This window comes from Pinus tabuliformis, chromosome 7 (assembly GCF_031772625.1).
Source record: "Pinus tabuliformis cultivar Carrire ecotype Pingquan chromosome 7, CPIR1, whole genome shotgun sequence".
NCBI lineage: Eukaryota > Viridiplantae > Streptophyta > Pinopsida > Pinales > Pinaceae > Pinus > Pinus tabuliformis.
The window spans coordinates 312,683,083-312,697,077 of record NC_142293.1 but is presented as its reverse complement, the minus strand read 5'-3'; the positions used below and the strand labels follow the sequence as shown (position 1 = coordinate 312,697,077).

Sequence of the window (13,995 nt, the reverse complement as noted above, 5' to 3'; positions counted from 1 at the left end):
ACGGTCGTAGATTCATCACACACTGCCACAATGCGCCGCCTTCGTTGCGCTGTAATCCTGCTCGCGACTCCCAACTAGGATGATAAATCAGAGCCACGCTCTCGAATTTCCCCTGGAGCAGCCTTAAGCGCGTCACCGTTTCCCTCAGTTAGGCTCCCCCTTCCCCCTTAATGCTCAAGCGATCTCTTCGTTCGCGGGATTCCATTATAAAATCACTATATAAGTAGCCCCACGCCACAAAAATGAGATAAACGTGCAACATAATCCAATCTGCCGCCAAGCAAGAATATCTGTGGAGTTCTGCATTAACGCTGGTGTGATCATGCCCGCAAGGATCACTTCCACTTGCTCTGCCGAACAACACAAAAAGGAGGGAGGGTGCAACACTAGGACTTCCCGGGAGGTCACCCATACTAGTACTACTCCAGCCCAAGTGTGCTTCACTGCGGAGTTTTGATGGGATTTGGTGCATTAACGTTGATATCATTGCACCCACAAAGATCTCGCCCCCTCCCCCTCTTCAAGGGAGACCGCCGAGCCACAGGGCCCATTCGTGGCCCTCGATTCGAAGCAGTGGAGCGCAGGAGCTTGCCTTCTTCCCTGACTTTGGCGACACCTCCTGCCCCGCAGGGAGCTTGCGAACCAGGGGGGCAAGAGAGAGAGAGAAGAAAAAGGCATAAGTTCAGTGACCATCGATGACGCTGCGTGGATCTCACGCGACCTTTCTGTGAATGATCCACGGTTCTTCCAACAGTCGAACTCCTACAAAAGTGTGCACGATTAAAACCTCTTGCCTACTCTCCTTGTGTCATATTTGCTACAGTGATGCGAACAGTCATAGATTCATCACCCACTTCCACAATGCGTCACCTTCGTTGCACTGTAATCTCCCTCGCAACTCCCAACTAGGATGATAAATCGAAGCCACGCTATCGAATTTCCACTGGAGCAGCCTTAAGCGCGTCTCCATTTCCCTCAATTAGGCTCCCCCTTCCCCCTTCATGCTCGAGAGATCTCTTCATCCACGGGGTTCCATTATAAATCAATATATAAGTAGCCCAAAGCCACAAAAACGGGATAAACGCACAACATAATCCAATTTGCCGCCAAGCACGATTATCTGCAGAGTTCCGCATTAACGTCGGCGCGATCACGCCCGCGAGGATCACTTCCACTAGCTCCGCCGAGCCACACAAAAAAGGGGGAGGGTGCAACACTAGGACTTCTCGGGAGATCACCCATCCCAGTACCACTCTAGCACAAACGCGCTTAACTGCGGAGTTCTGATGGGATCGGGTGCATTAATGCTGGTATGATCACACCCGCAAAGATCTTGCCCCCTGCCCCTCTTCAAGGGAGATCGCTGAGCCACAGGGCCCATTAGTGGCCCTCGATCTGAAGCGACGCGACAGAGGAGCTCGCCCTCTTCCCCGACTTTGGTGGTGCCTCCCACCCCGCGGGGAGCCAGCGAACCGGGGGGGAGAGAGACAAAAGAAAAAGGCATAAGTTCCGCGACCATCGACGATGGTGTGTGGAGCTCGTGCAGTTTTTCCGTGAACGATCCACGGTTCTTCCAAAACTTGAACTCAAACAAAATTGTGCACAATTTAAACCTCTCGCCTACTCTCCTCGTGTCATATTTGCTACAACGATGCAAACGGTCCTAGATTCATCACCCACTTCCACAATGTGTCGCATTCATTGCGTTGTAATCCCACTCACGACTCCCAACTAGGATGATAAATCGGAGCCATGCTCTCGAATTTCCCCTGGAGCAGCCTTAAGCGCATCGTCATTTCCCTCAATTAGGCTCCCACTTCCCCCTTAATGCTCGAGCGATCGCTTCATCTGCAGGGTTCCATTATAAATCAATATATAAGTAGCCCCATGCCGCAAAAATGGGATAAACGCACAACATAATCCAATTTTCTACCAAGTGTGCCTATCTGCGGAGTTCCCGGTTGGTCACCCATCCCAGTACTACTCTAGCTCAAACATGCTTAACTACATAGTTCTGATGGGATCCGGTGCATTAACGCAGGTATGATTTCCCCCGCAAAGATCTCAACCCCTCCCCCTCTTCAAGGGAGACCACCGAGCCACGGGGCCCATCCATGGCCCTCGATCCGAAGCGGCTCGGCGCAGGAGCTCGCCCTCTTCCCCGACTTGGCGGCGCCTCCCACCCCGCGGGGAGCCAGCGAACCAAGGTGGGGAGAGAGAGAGAAAATAAAAATGAATAAGTTCGGCGACCACCGACGATGCTGCATGGAGCTTGTGCAGCCTTCCGTGAACGATCCACGGTTCTTCCAAAACTTGTTGGGTTGTGTTATATTCTTTCCATGACTAGCCCACATAGTTAACCGGGGGTTAGAGGGGGTGAGGTCACAGGGGGTTTGAGGGGCACCCATAACCCCACTTTTTGTGTATGATTTTCGCACATGATTTTTGGAGGCGATGGTTTTCGATCCATGGTATTGGATGTTTCGATATGTATAAATATGTATTGTAACATTGAAAGGAACATAATGAAAAATCAAGTTGGTAGTCCCGGTTTTGGGATCGAGGGGAAATATCAGTGTATATGTGTTTTATGTGTTATGCTCTCGCATTTTTTATTTTTTGTGTTTTATAATTCATATGTAGGTAATTTCTATACAGGGTTAAAACCTACATTTGGTATCAGGGATATTTTGGCTTCAAGGGGACGACCTTGTTGCTGAGGGGTTTCGATCAAGCCTGTGGTAGACCTTGTTCAGCGGGAGATCTGCGAGATCGATTCTAGTGGTGAAAGAAGATGGTGAGCAGTGGAAAGATAGAGATCGAGAAATTTAATGGTAAGAGTTTTGAGTTGTGGAAACTCAAGATGGAGGATTTGTTGGTGGATAAATATCAGTGGATCACCATAGATCCAGGTACTAAACCAACAGGAGTGTCCGATGAAGAATGGAAGAAGTTGGATCGGAAGGCAAAGAGCATAATAAGATTGTGTGTCTCAGATTTAGTATTGTTGAATGTATCAGGGGAAGCTACAGTGAAGGCTTTGTGGGACAAGTTAGGGACTTTGTACCAATCTAAGTCTCTAGTGAATAAATTGCTCCTGCGGAAAAATTTGTATAACCTGAGGATGAAAGTTGGAGACTCGGTGACAGAGCATCTGAATGCATTTAATACTATGGCAAGTCAGTTAGCATCTGTTGATATTAAAATTTCAGATGAAGATAAGTGCATCAATTTGTTGTGTTCTCTACCAGATGTGTGGGATAGTCTGGTTATTGCAATAGGTAGCAATGCAACTACCTTGCAGTTTGATGAAATAGTCTCAGGCTTGCTGACGAAGGAGATGAGATGGAAAAATATGGAGAGCCATAATGGTGATGTCTTGTCTGTACGAAGACGGTCCCAGAACAGAAACAATAATAAGTCATTGAGTGGGAGATTTAAATCTAGAGGGAGATCTAAATCTCCAACAAAACTTGTAAAGGTGGTGTGTTGGAAACGCGGAAAAGAAGGCCACTTCAAAAGGGACTATAAATCTAAAGCCCCTGACAAAGGAAAGGGATCTGATGAGGCTCCTTCTGCAGAGGCGAAAACCACCTCAGATGAAGGTGGGGATGTTTACTTGGCTTCTTCAAGTACACATGTAGATCATGAGGCATGGTTGATTGACTCAAGTGCATCCTTTCACTTCACTCCCCATAGAGAGTGGTTCGGCGAGTGTGAGAAATATGATGGTGGTGATGTCTTCTTGGGGGATGATAGGAAGGCTAAAATCATTGGTCGTAGAAAGGTAAAGTTGAAGTTGCAAGGTGGAAGAGTTAGAACACTTCCGGGTGTTGTACATATTCCTGCATTGGCCAGAAATCTAATTTCTATAAGCAAGCTGGATGATGCAGGTGCAAAAATTGTGTTCGAGAAGGATACCTGCAAGATGGTTTGGGGAGCACTGGTATTGATGAGGGGAGTTCGGATTGGAACTCTGTACAAGCTGCAAGGTAGCACGGTTGTTGATGGGTGCAACAGTTTAGTGGTTCCTGAAAGTGGAACAGAAAATCTAGTGGTCTCTGGAGAGAATACCATGTTGTGGCATCAAAGGCTTGGAAATATTGGAGAGAAGGGCCTTCGAATACTTCATGGTAAAGGTATGGTAGAAGGTATGAGTAATAGCTCTCTATATTTTTATTTCTGTGAAAATTGTGTATATGGGAAGCAGAATCGGGTGAGTTTCCCCTCTGGTAGTAAGAGGGCGAAACAAATATTAGAGCTTGTGCACAGTGATATGTTTGGACCTATGAAGGTTCCATCACTGGGTAAATATGTGTACTATGTATCATTTATAGATGACTTCTCAAGGAATACATGGATATATTTCCTTAAGAAGAAATCTGAAGCCTTTGACAGGTTTAAAGAATTTAAGGCTCTCGTGGAAAATCAGATAAAGAAGAAAATAAAGGTGTTGAGGACAGATAATTGTGGAGAGTTTTGCAGCAAGGAATTTGAAGAATTCTGTAAGAAGTATGGTATAGCACGGCAAAAGACTACTCCATATACACCTCAGCAAAATGGAGTTGCAGAAAGAATGAACAAGACGTTGATGGAAAGGGCAAGAAGCATGCTCAGTGGTGCCGGGTTAGGACAGGAATTCTGGGCAGAGGCAGTGGATACTGCATGTTACCTAGTCAACAGGTCACCTTCATCAACGTTGGAGGATAAGACTCCACATGAGGTATGGACTGGTAAGAAACCCTCTCTTTCACATATAAGGGTATTTCGATGTGATGCATATGTACATGTTCAAAAGGAGAAACAAACCAAGTTGGATAGTAAATCTAAAAAGTGCATCTTTATTGGGTATAAGGATGGTTTAAAGGGTTATAAACTTCGGAACCCAGTAACAAGGAAGGTTGTGTATAGTCGAGATGTGGTGTTCAGAGAGGTGAAAGATGTTATTAAACATGAAGTCCAAGCAAAGGAACCTGAGAAGATAGAGTTTGAGCTAAAGGAGGAAGAATCAGACTCTACAGCAGAGGAGGAATCAGAAGATGAAGAGCCACAAACTCCGACTGTGAGAAGATCAGTTCGAGAAAGAAGGCAACCATAGAGGTATAGTCCATCTGCATTTTGTTCAAATTTTGCTTTGTCTATTACTGATGATGATCCCAGAACTGTGAAGGAAGCAGTGGATTCAGAGGATGGAAAACTCTGGAAAGAGGCCATGGTTGATGGAATGGCATCTTTGCACAAAAATGAGGCTTGGGATCTGGTGGAGTTGCCGGTTGGGAGGAAACCCATTAGCAGCAAATGGGTGTTCAAAAAGAAGACAAATGTAGAAGGAAAAGTGGAGAAATACAAAGCTCGATTGGTAGCAAAAGGTTATTCCCAGGTGCCGAGAATTTATTTTGGTGATATTTTTTCTCCTGTTGCCAAGGTAACTTCTATTAGATTACTTTTATCTATTGTTGCTACTTTTGATTTTGAGGTAGAACAGATGGATGTGAAGACAACATTTCTTCATGGGGATTTGGAAGAGGAGATCTACATGAAGCAACCTGAAGGCTTTGCGGTGAAGGGTAAGAAAGAACTAGTATGAAAGTTAAAGAAGTCTCTATATGGGTTAAAACAGTCACCAAGGATGTGGTATCATAAATTTGATACATTTATATGGGGACTTGGCTTCACCAGAAGCAAAGCAGATCATTGTGTGTATTTTAAATTAATTGCTGACCGTCTTATTTATCTGGTCTTGTATGTGGATGATATGTTGCTGGTTGGAAATGACAAAGAAATTATCCAGGATTTGAAGACCCAATTGTCCTCTGAATTCAACATGAAAGATATTGGTGCTGCAAACTATATTTTGGGCATGGAAATTAAAAGAGATTGGGAAAAGAGGAAGCTCTGGTTAAACCAGAGGAAGTATGTCGAGATAATACTACAAAGGTTTAATATGCAAGATAGTAAACCGATGAAGGTTCCTATTCCTGTAGGTGTGAGGTTATTTGCTGAAGAGTGTCCCAAGACACACGAAGAGGAAGAGGACATGTCCCATGTTCCATATGCAAGTGCAGTCGATAGCCTGATGTATGCAATGGTCTGTACTAGACCAGACATTGCACATGGAGTGGGAGTAATGAGCAAGTTTATGTCAAAACCAGGGAAGGAGCATTGGACAGTAATGAAGCGGCACAAAGAGGAAGAAGACATGTCCCATGTTCCATATGCAAGCGCAGTCGATAGCCTGATGTATGCAATGGTCTGTACTAGACCAGACATTGCACATGCAGTGGGAGTATTGAGCAAGTTTATGTCAAAACCAGGGAAGGAGCATTGGACAGCAGTGAAGCGGGTTTTCAGGTATTTGCGTGGCACTAGTGATTATGGTTTGTGTTACCAAGGAAAACCAGGATAGGACAAAGTGTTGGATATTCGTGGCTTTGTTGATGTAGACTAGGCTGGAGATCTGGATCAAAGAAGATCTACAAGTGGGTATGTTTTTAACCTATTTGGAGGTGCAGTCAGTTGGATGAGTAAGAAACAATTTGTAGTGGCACTATCAACTACAAAGACAGAATACATGGCAGCCACTCATGCAAGCAAGGAAGTAGTTTGGTTGCAGAGATTGTGTTCAAGTATGGGGTTAGTACAAGAAGCTATAAGGATAGATTGTGATAGCCAAAGTACAATTTTCTTGGCAAAGAACCCTGCATATCATTCAAAGACAAAGCACATTGATGTTCAGTATCACTTTGTGAGGGATATGATAGAAGACAAAAAGGTGTTGCTGGTAAAGGTGGACACTTTGAAGAATACTGCAGATGCATTGACAAAATCTGTGAGCTCTGAGAAGTTCTCTTGGTGTAGAGAAACATTAGGTGTTGTAGGGCTGGATAAATGACTAAGCTCTCTTGTGGCCCCCTGTGGAAAGAAAACAACAAGTGGGAGAATGTTGGGTTGTGTTATATTCTTTCCATGACTAGCCCACGTAGTTAACCGGGGGTTAGAGGGGGAGAGGTCACAAGGGGTTTGAGGGGCACCCATAACCCCACTTTTTTTGGTTTTGGAACCTATGTTAGGTTGGGCGGACCCACCTATGGTTTTGTGCATGATTTTCGTACATGTTTTTTGGACACGATGGTTTTCGGTCCATGGTATTGGATGCTTCGGCATGTGTAAATATGTATTGTAACATTGAAAGGAACATAATGAAAAATCAAGCTGGTAGTCCCGGTTTTGGGATCCAGGGGAAATATCTGTGTATATGTGTTTTATGTGTTATGCTCTCCCATTGTTTATTTTCTGTGTTTTAGAATTCGTATGCAGGTAATTTAAACGGAAATCGTGATCCCAACAAAACTCGAACTCCTACAAAAGTGTGCATGATTTAAACATCTCGCCTACTCTCCTCGTGTCATATTTGCTACAACGATGGGAACAGACCTAGATTCATCACCCACTGCCACAATGAATCGCCTTCGTTGCGTTGTAATCCCGCTCGCAACTCCTAACTAGGATGATAAATCAGAGCCACGCTCTCGAATTTCCCTTGGAGCAGCATTAAGCGTGTCACCGTTTCCCTCAGTTAGGCTCCCCCTTCCCCCTCTATGCTTGAGCGATCTCTTCATTCAGATCTCATTGCCCTGATGATGGACTCACCTAGCTAGTCCGAAACGTCGGTTTCCTAAATTGCTCACAGGTTTTTCCATTAACAAAAAAATATAAAAGTAGCCCCACACAGTAAAAATGGTATAAACGTGAAACATAATCTAATTTGCTGCCAAGCGCGCCTATCCACAGACTTTCGCATTAACACCGGTGCGATCGCGCCCGCAAGGATCACTTCCTCTAGCTCTGCCGAGCCGCACAAAAACAGGGGAGGGTGCAACATTAGGATTTTCTGGGAGGTCACCCATCCCAGTAATACTCTAGCCCAAATGCGCTTAACTATAGAGTTCTGATGGGATCCGGTGCATTAACGCCGGTATGATCGCACCCACAAAGATATCGCCCCCTTCCCCTCTTCAAGGGAGACCGCCGAGCCATGGGGCCCATCCGTGACCCTCAATCCGAAGCAGCACGATGTAGGAGCTCGCCCTCTTCCTCGACTTTGGCGGCACCTCCCATCCCACTGGGAGCTAGCGAACCAGTGGGGAAAGAGAGAGAGAAAAAAAATGGCATAAGTTCCGCGACCACCGACGACACTGTGTGGAACTCGTGCGGCATTTCCGTGAACGATCCACGGTTCTTCCAAAACTCGAACTCCTAGAAGACTGTGCACGATTTAAACCTCTCGTCTACTCTCCTCGTGTCATATTTGCTACAGGGATGCAAATGGTCCTAGATTCATCACCCATTGCCATAATCCGTCGCCTTCGTTGCGCTGTAATCATGCTCGCGACTCCCGACTAGGATGATAAATCGGAGCCATGCTCTCGAATTTCCCCTGGAGAACCCTTAAGCGCATTGTTGTTTCCCTCAGTTAGGATCCCCCTTCCCCCTTAATGCTCGAGCAATTTTTTCATCGACGGGGTTCCATTATAAATCAATATATAAGTAGCCCCACACCACAAAAATGGGATAAACATGCAACATAATCCAATTTTCCGCCAAGTGTACCTGTCCACAGAGTTCTACATTAACTCCGGTGCGATCGTGCCCACAAGGATCACTTTCACTGGCTCTGTTGAGCCGCACAAAATGGGGGGAGGGTGCAACACTAGGACTTCCCAAGAGGTCACCCATCCCAATACAACTGGAGCCCAAGCACGCTTAACTGTAGAGTTTTGATGGGATCCGATGCATTAACGCTGTATGATCGCACCCGGAAAGATCTTGCCCCCTCCCCCACTTCAAGGGAGACCTCCGAGCCACGGAGCCCATCCATGGCCCTCAATCGGAAGTGGCGTAGCGCAGGAGCTCGCCCTCTTCCCCGACTTTGGTGACGCCTACCGCCCCACTGGGACCATCGAACTAGGGGGAAGAGAGAGAAAGATTAAAAAGGCATAAGTTCCACGACCACCGACGACGCTGCATGGAGCTGGCACAGCCTTTCCGTGAACGATCCACTGTTCTTCCAAAACTCGAACTCCTACAAAAGTGTGCACGATTTAAACCTCTCGCCTACTCTCCTCATGTCATATTTGCTACAGCGATGCGAACGCTCATAGATTCATCACCCACTACCACAATGCATCGCCTTCGTTGTGCTGTAATCCCGCTCGCAACTCCCAACTGAGATGATAAATCGAAGCCACGCTCTCGAATTTCCCCTGGAGCAGCCTTAAGCGCGTCGCCGTTTCCCTCATTTAGGCTCCCCCTTCCCCCTTAATGCTTGAGTGATCTCTTCATCCACAGGGTTCCATTATACATCAATATATGAGTAGACCCATGCCACAAAAACGGGATAAACGCGCAACATAATCCAATTTTCCGCCAAGCGCACTTATCCGCGGAGTTCCGCATTAACGCCAGCAGGATCGCTCCCGCGAGGATCACTTCCTCTCGCTCCGCCGAGCCGCACAAAAAGGGGGGAGGGTGCAACACTAGGACTTCCTAGGAGATCACCAATCCCAGTACTACTCTAGCCCAAATACGCTTAACTGCGGAGTTCTGATTGGATCTGGTGCATTAACGCTGTGATCGCACCCGCAAAGATCTCACCCCCTCCCCTGTTCATGGGAGACCGCCGAGCCATGGGGCCCATCCATCGCCCTCGATCCTAAGCGTCGAGGCATAGGAGCTCACCCTCTTCCCTGACTTTGGCAGCGCCTCCCGCCCCACGGGGAGCCAGCAAATTAGGGGGGAGAGAGAGAGAAGAAAAAGGTGTAAGTTCTGCAACCACCAACGACGCTACGTGGAGCTCGCGTAGCCTTTCTATGAATGATCTACGATTCTTCCAAAACTCGAACTCCTACAAAAGTGTGCACAATTTAAACCTCTCACCTACTCTCCTCGTGTCATATTTGCTACAGCGATGCAAATGGTCCTAGATTCATAACCCACTACCACAATGCGTCGCCTTCATTGCGTCGTACTCCTGCTTGCAACTCCCGTCTAGGATGATAAATCAAAGCCATGCTCTCGAATTTCCCCTCAAGCAACCTTAAGCGCATCGTCGTTTCCCTCAGTTAGGCTCCCCCTTCTCCCTTAATGCTCGAGCGACCTCTTCATCTGTGGGATTCCAATATAAATCAATATATAATTAGCCCCACGCCACAAAAACGGGATAAACGCGAAACATAATCCAATTTATTGCCAAGCGCACCTATCCACAGAGTTTCGCATTAACACCGGCGTGATCGCACCCACAAGATTCATTTCCACTGCCTCCGCCGAGCCGCACAAAAAGGGGGGAGGGTGCAACACTAGGACTTCCCAGGAGGTCACCCATCCCAATACAACTCTAGCCTAAGTGCACTTAACTGCGTAGTTCTGATGGGATCCAGTGCATTAACGTTGGTATGATCACACCCACAAAGATGTCACCCCCTGCTCGGGAGATTGCTAACACACAGGGCCCATCTATGGCCCTCGATCTGAAGCGGCGCGGCACAGGAGCTCGCCCTTTTCCCCGACTTGGCGGTGCCTTCCGCCCCGTGGGGAGCCAGCGAACCAGGGAGGGGAGAGAGAGAGAAGAAAAAGGTGCAAGTTCTACAACCACTGACGACGTTGCATGGATCTCATGCGGCCTTTCCATGAATGATCCACGGTTCTTCCAAAACTCGAACTCCTACAAAACTGTGCACGATTTAAACCTCACGCATACTCTCCTCGTGTCATATTTGCTACAGCGAAGCAAACAGTCCTAGATTCATCACCCACTGCCACAATGCGTCGCCTTCATTACGTTGTAATCCCGCTCGTGACTCCCGACTAGGATGATAAGTTGGAGCCACGCTCTCGAATTTCCTCTGGAGCAACCTTAACAGCATCGTCGTTTCCCTCAGTTAGGCTCCCCCTTCCCCCTTAATGCTCGACCGATCTCTTCATCCACGGGGTTCCATTATAAATCAATATATAAGTAGCCCACCACCGCAAAAACGGGATAAACACGCAACATAATCCAATTTGCTACCAAGAGCGCCTATTGGCGGAGTTCCGAATTAACGCCGGCATGACCACGCCCGCGAGGATCACTTCCACTGGCTCTGCTGAGCCGCACAAAAAGCGGGGAGGGTGCAACACTAGGACTTCCCGGGAGGTCACCTGTGAAGACTTTGGACTACGGTTGGCGAAGTGTTAAGGCGTTCCGGGTGGAAGGCGTGGACGAGTGAGTGAACCGCAGGTCACACGAAGCGTTTGCAAGAACATGCGATGGAGTTTGGATGTGGAAACATTTATACCTGTGTGGGCGGTCTCGGGTGCCCTGACCAATGGGCAGGCCGACGGGTGAACCGACGAACAGGTGGGTGGCCATGCGATGAGCTGTTGGCCAGACGGTGGTAAAACGTGGTAATGCCGACAGATGTGTTAGAAGGACAAGTCGGCTAGATGCTCAAACGGACGGGTGGGCGAGCGTATATATGGGTGGACGAGTTGTGGTGGAAATTCATTCGATCAACTCGCAGATCACTTGAGGGAGCAATCAAGTGTGAAGAAGTGCGAAGGTTCTGCAGTGTGGATGTGCCCACACGACAAGTAGAACAGGTGAAGGCAACCAAGCAGAGCAAACGATCGGTGAACGGACGACCCGAGTAGGGTATTGGGTAAACAAGCGCAAGGCGACCCGTGGAGGGCGTCGGGTAGACAACTTGTTATAGGACAAATTGACCTCCTAATCAACTCAGAGGAGAAGGACAAGATGACTGAAAGATTGACCATAGTTGCAGGCCAAAAATCCACATTAACACTCTCTGTACATTGATAACCTGCTTTATAAATCTTGTTTACAAGCATAAAGGAGCGTTAGTCAACCTGCTAACTCATGTTGTTAGACCAGAGGGAGCGTTAGTGAACTTTAGTGATGCTCAAGTGGTTATGCCAATCAATCTGCCATAAAATATCTTGATATCATTTCCTTAAATTTGTGCAAGAAAAGCAGGGAAACTCCAAAAATCAAGATATTTGGAGAAATTCTATTCCAGAAACAGAGGCAAATGGGAAAAAGCTGGTAAAAGAGGCAAGTTCATGGTTTTTACCCAAATGAACTACAGGTGGAGTTGGGCAGCCCTAAATCGATTGATATATAAGCAACGAGAGGGCCATTGCACAAAGGGTCAGAGCATTTAGAAGGATAGTACATGGTGTTGTTGTGACATTGTCATATTCTTGAAGGAGCTAGATGAAAGGAGAGAGAGAGAGGAAGAAGGGATAAGGAAGGCTGATGCAAGAGGGTTGTTGTAATCACTCTTCTATTCTAAATATAGGACTGTGGTTGTGTTCCACTACTCGAAGTGTCAGTGATATTGTGCATTTATTTGTCCATTCTGATGCTTGTTTTGTTGAGTAGATAAGTTGCACATTTATACATGTTTGTTACGAATTCTTTTATTAATTGTCGGAAGTATATGCTGTGATTGGTTTGCTTCATTCTTTTGTGCAGGAATCGTCTTGGAGCCAGTTAGGAGGAGTTCTTCTTACCACACGGAGATCCCGAAGCAAATATAGAAAGAACCAAAGGTGATCCTTTCTCCATATCCTGTCAAGATATGTCAGATAGATGAACATGTGTGTAACAGGTACCTTTTGCAGATAACCTTACGGTCTGTCGGAAGTCCTAGGAAGACTTTCGAGGGTAGTTTTCATCCCATGCATTTTACCCCATAGCAGAACTAGCGACTCCGCTGGGGACTATACATTTAGTTCCCGGTTATCCGGACTCCTCTCAGATCTCTTCTCTCTTCTATGAGCTTCCCGCTTCTTCATATCCTTCTTTGATCCACCATCTAACTTGTTGCACCCTGAAAAGTTGCTTTCTCTTCAGAAACCAATCCCAAAAGCCCACTTTTTGAGCTCTTTCCCTCACTAATGCAGGTTGCTGGTCTACACAAAGCTTTATAAAGCTCTTTGACTGTGCACAAGGAGCGTTAGTGGCCAAACTAAAGCTCTGTTTACACATAGATAGAGCGTTAGTGACCCATTTCCATGTTTTTCAAGAGATTTTGTGGACCAAAAGGGGGGGAAACTTGTCCCAAGGGCTAAATTAAGATCTGCAACAGTATCATGCTAACAAATTTGGTGTCTTAAAATTTATTTTTTAAGAAAATGCTTTAGTTTTTCTCTCATAAAAGAAATTTTTGTTGAAAGAAAAGCTAATGAACTGTACATCTCCTTCTGTCGAAATAGTTGTAGGCTGCTTTGTTTTGGTTCAATAGTTGTTAGGGAATATTGAGAAAAGGAACTTTCGGTTATGCAAAGTGTTGAATGAATTTAGATGCACTGGCGAATACATGAATATGTGAAATGATAAATGTGTAGAATAAGACTTGTTTGCATAAGAAATTGAAAACAAAAAATTCAAAGCATAGTTCTGCATGATTTATCGAGTCGAGAGTCTCATCATATTCATATGTCAACAGCCCCTCTGAAGAAAAATAAGAAAGTACACTAAAATTTACACTAAAATCAATCAGATACTCTTTTTTAGAGCAAACCAACATTAGATAGATTAGGACCTTGGGATAAGAGAGTGAGTCAACCACCCAAGGTTGAAAATCAAACTAGTGTCGTTAAAGAGTGAAAAATCCTTCTGCACTCATATTACCAGGACCACTCCACTCGCACTGGAGCGAAATACTAGACAACATCGGATTGTAATCGAAGGTAGCTCACCTTATTTTACAGCTCCTTTGGGCATTCTGTGTAACGGGGGTCCCTTCAGGGATTTCGGAACTGAGTCAGGGACTCAAGTATCCTACCCACACAGCGCGTTGTCTACGACTATGTCCCCCCTGGTAATGTCTGTGATTTGAGGTATCTCTAGTGGCCAATACTTCTAGGTACTTACCTAAGGTGACTGGGACGGGTTGTCCTGGTACCTCAAACGGACGGATCTACTTTGTC

General features: G+C 46.1%; 4 pseudogenes; all 4 read right to left on the bottom strand.

Annotated features, from left to right (window-relative positions):
- Positions 1 to 375: 375 nt before the first annotated feature.
- LOC149247132 (5S ribosomal RNA) lies at positions 376 to 494 on the bottom strand (annotated as a pseudogene).
- Positions 495 to 1,205: 711 nt separating this feature from the next.
- LOC149247131 (5S ribosomal RNA) lies at positions 1,206 to 1,324 on the bottom strand (annotated as a pseudogene).
- Positions 1,325 to 7,870: 6,546 nt separating this feature from the next.
- On the bottom strand, positions 7,871 to 7,989 carry LOC149247130 (5S ribosomal RNA; annotated as a pseudogene).
- A 2,358-nt stretch (positions 7,990 to 10,347) lies between these two features.
- On the bottom strand, positions 10,348 to 10,466 carry LOC149247129 (5S ribosomal RNA; annotated as a pseudogene).
- Between the last annotated feature and the right edge of the window lie 3,529 nt (positions 10,467 to 13,995).